The sequence below is a fragment of the Alligator sinensis genome, unplaced genomic scaffold, assembly GCF_000455745.1.
Source record: "Alligator sinensis unplaced genomic scaffold, ASM45574v1 scaffold1028_1, whole genome shotgun sequence".
Taxonomy (NCBI): domain Eukaryota; kingdom Metazoa; phylum Chordata; order Crocodylia; family Alligatoridae; genus Alligator; species Alligator sinensis.
In genome coordinates this window covers 397702-402304 of record NW_005842846.1, presented here as the reverse complement: position 1 = coordinate 402304, position 4603 = coordinate 397702, and positions in this window count along the sequence as shown.

The following is a 4603-nucleotide window of genomic DNA, read 5'->3' as shown; positions in this document are numbered from 1 at the left end:
CTGCCCTCGGCGGGCGGCGGCTGATCCCCTGCTCATTGGGGCTCCGCGCCCCAGCTCTCTCCCTTCAGTCGCCCTGCTACCTCGGCGGGGCCGCCATTTGTTTCTCCCGTCCGGCATGCCCCGCCCCCGCCGTTCCGCCACAGCCGGATAAACACCCGGCTGACGACCCGTGCCAGCACTGCCGGCGCATGGAGTTTCCTCGGCTCCTCCGGCCCTGCGGGAGGTAAGCAGACCCCTTGGCCGCCGCGGGGGTCTCCCAGTGCCCCCGCTCCCCTGGGACATTCAGTACTGCCAACTTGTTCCTTAGCTCCACTTCTCTCCCTCTTGCTGGTCTCTTCTTCAGCATTGCCCTTGTGGTCGCATGCTTCCATGAATCACCCTCCTCACTTTGAGATGAGTATTGGACAAATAGGAAATAAGTAATTGACACTGAAGGCAGAAAAACATACCAATAATGTGTACCCTGGCTTCAAAAAATTCTTGTAGTTAATTTTAATTTACATGTCAAACTTCTTAGGACCAACTATTCTCATATAGGACCATCGTGTGAAAATGTATTTTCCATATCACCTTGCTAAACCAAGTGTAATCGAATCCCAGCTTCATACATATTTAATTTAGCAGAAAACAGTTGCCAGCCCTGTTGGTAAACAATGTTTCCTCTTGCTTATCTTTGGGTTCCTTCATCATTAGTTATCTTATAGGGATTCCAGACACATCTCTACTTTTTCCCTTATCTTTTATCACTTGTTTGTAAGTTCAGATTTGAGCCTGTGTCTTCGTATCTACAATAAACTTAACTTGGAAAATAGCTGCACTGTGTTCTCAATTAAAAAGTTCTCAGTGAGAATAACTGGAGTAAAACTTTCATCATGGTCCCATTTAGTTAGGTTTTTATGTGACTCCCTTTCAGTCCCTATGCACAAGGCAATGAAATGCTGTAACAAATGAATTCCGTGGTTTACTAGGAAGGGGTTTTTTTTCCTTTGATGATTTTTATAAGAGGATGGGTTCAAATAAAACCCCTGAAACTTAGGGACGTTCACAACTGCATTCACATGCAAAATTTGCAGCCATTTTCGCTAAATCTATAACAAGAAACTCCAGAAAGATCAGAAACCAGAGGTCACTTGGCAAAAGCTGACAGATCAATTGACTTCAGCTTCCCCAACACCATTAAGCAAAAAGTGGGTACCATTGACTACTACTTCTCCAGCTGTATTTTTGTATTGCATTGAATGTGGGCTGTCAGCATCAAACAGTTACTAGGCATGCTCTGACATAAATCACAGACATAGGTAGAGCTTAGGTGTTTCCCCACACCAAGCTGAATAACAAGAGACCTTAGATTGGGAGTGAGGCCTTGTGATGGTTGAAGTGGGTTGCTTCTGAGCATCCATAATAACCAATGTCAAGCTACCTAGGGATTTTCTCAGCCCAAAACAGGTGCCCAATGATTCTCGGTACCTAAGCAGCCATCTGGCCACTGAGCAGAGTCAATTTGGATTGCTCTTTGTGAGTTAGGCACCTGCATTCTGGCTGGGTCATGTTTAGGTGGTCAGATGTCAATTAGGATCTGCCTCTGGTGGGAGTCCCTCACATTTCATCATAAAATGGGTCTCGTAACTCTTCCCCAATTCAAAGGTGCCTCTAATGAGGCACCTCTAATGAGCAAAAGGTGCTTAGGTACTAGGTGATCAGCACCCTCAAGCAACCAATACACAAATTGAGTGAATTAATTCCAGAGAGTTGCATATGCATATTATTTTATTGCTGCAATGAATCAAAAACTAGGCAAAAGTGGAAGATTTGTGCACGCAGAAGAGAAACAGTTTAATGGGGACAGTTAAGTTCACTGAATTAAAAAAGCAACATTTCATATAAGACAGCGCATGAGGTTCCACAAATTCCCTTATCAAAACAACAGGCAACTGACTATATAAGTTTTCAACTGCAAATAAATTTGCTGTATCAGATCCACAAGGACACTGGGAACACAGCAGAGAAGCTAAAATGAATAGCTTAATTACCTGCTATAATTTATTGGACATAAGCAACTAAGTCAATGGATCTCCAAAATTAATTCACGATGCCCTTGAAATAAGGAAACTCTGTTTGAAATACTATCAGAGATTCTTTTTTTTATTCAAGGACAAATAAAACAAAGTTTTTTCCGGGTTCATTATGACATGCTTGTGATGGTAGTACAAAACATGAGCCTTTTTCAGGGAGTTTCTTTACTATCCAAGATCTCCTCATCTGCAGTCTACCCCCTTTCGTATGTTCATGCCCATCCACCCCGTTAGAAGTTCACAAATACAACATAAATCGACAGCCACTTATTGATTGTCACTGAGCTTATCTTACAGTTATATTATGGCATATTTTACAACAAGAACTGATGAAGGAAGAGATCTCTTCAACTTCGTGTCATTTATTATTGTCTTATGCTAGAACCTAAATCAATAGTTCTGTTAGGCTCTTCACAGACTCAAAGGAAGAGACTAGACCTTGTCAAGAAAAGCTCGCAATCTAAACAGAATTTTATATAAAGGAGAATGAGGCACAGAGAGATTAAATGATTGATCCAAACTACCCAGGAGTCTGACAGACCTGAGAACTGAACTCAGTTCCCATGAAGTCAACTCTCGTGCCTTAAACATATGCACACCCTTCCTGAAAAATGACTGAAAAGTTCCCTGACTTTTCCAGGATATCCTCTGTAGTGGGTGGATATGTCTCTTCAACTTCCTTCCTTCCCAAAAACATCATGAAATAAAACACTAGCACAGAAAGAGACCACCTTTGAGAGACCACTGCAGAGTCTAACAGATCTTAGACATACATTTATCTGGTCTGGTGGCAGGAAGTTCTGGCAGCAACCAATACCTACAAGCACCAAGCTACCCTCTGTGCACCCAGGTGCTTCCAGTGGTTTCACTGCATCATCATGCATTGCAAAAGTGTGAAGTGCACTCTGGGAAGGCACCAACTGATTAAAGGGAACAATGGCAAGTAGCTGAGGACCTGGGAGTGTCTTCACTCCTGATTTGCTGGCCATCAGGAGATTCATTAGCATCAGCAGAGCAAGCTCAGTGAGCCCCTTGGGAAGTGGGTGGGGGCAAGGTTGCACTGGGCACTGTAGACTTGAGGGAGCTTGAGTGAAGGGAATGGACATCTTATCTGCCTGAGCTACTGCTGCCACTGCTGCTACCATAGCAGCAGCAACTCTGGCAGCAGCAGTCGCATGGCCAAGCTCCCTGGGACAAGACCCTGTTGCCCCATTTGCTCCTCTCCCCCTCCCTGCAGTATGTATATGTTGGGTTCAGGGGCTGCACCTGCTCTGGAAAAAACCTGTTGGGGAAAGAGCACCATTTCCATTTGCTCCACTCGCCCCACAGCCCCCAGATACAACGCTTGGTATGGTGCTGCCCTGGCTGGATCCCATGGCCAAGCAGGGCTAGCACAGGCTACCCCCGCTACGGCAAAGACTAGGTGGAGGAGATTCTGGCACCCCCTCACAGGCAGCACCTGCGGCTGGTGCCCTGCTCACCCCAACCTAGGAGATTCATAGATTAATAGATTCAGAGATTGTAAGGCCAGAAGGGACCTTGGAAGATCATCAGGTCCAGCCCCCTGCACCTAGCAGGAAAGACAATTGAGGGTCAGGTGACCCCAGCAAGGTGACTGTCTAGTCTCCTCTTGAAGATTTCCAGAGTAGGTGACTGCACCACCTCTGGAGGGAGCTTATTCCACAGTCTGGACACCCTGACAGTGAAGAAGTTTTTCCTAATGTTGAGCCTAAATTGATCTTCCAGTTTGTGGCCATTACTGCTGGTTTTCCCCTCGGGTGTCCTGGTGAACAGTTGCTCACTGAGCCCTTGATGTGCTCCCCTAGTGTAGCGGTAAGCTGCTACCAAGTCCCCTCTCAGCCTTCTTGTCCTCAGGCTGAAGAGTCCCAGATCCCTCAGCCTTTCCTTGCATGGCTAGCCATGTAAGGCTGATCATACGGGTGGCTCTTCTTTGGACTCTCTCAAGTTTGTCCACATCCTTGCTAAAGTGCGGTGCCCACAACTGGATGTAGTACTCTAGCTGCAGTCTCACCAGTGCTGAGTAGAGCTGAAAAATCACCTGCTTGGTTTTGCTGGAGATGCGTCGATTGATGCATGGCAGAATATTATTTGCCCTACGGGCTACAGCATCGCACTGCTGGCTCTTATTCATACTGTGGTCTATTATTACCCCCAGGTCCCTTTCATTCATGGTGCCACCAAGCCTGTAGGTGTGTTGGGGGTTGTTCATCCCGAGGTGGAGCACTTTACATTTCTCGACATTGAACTTCATCAGGTTCCAATCCACCCAGCTTGCTAACCTGTCTAGGTTTCATAGTTTCATAGTTTGTAGGGTCGGAAGGGACCTGATCAGATCATGAAGTCCAACCCCCTGCCATGGTAGGAAAGAGCACTGGGGTCAAACAAGCCCGTAAAGGTGTTCATCTAGCCTCTTTCTGAAGACCCCCAGGGTAGGAGCCAGCACCACTTCTCTTGGAAGTTGGTTCCAGGTCCTAGCCACCCTGACAGTGAAGTAGCGCCTCCTGATGTCT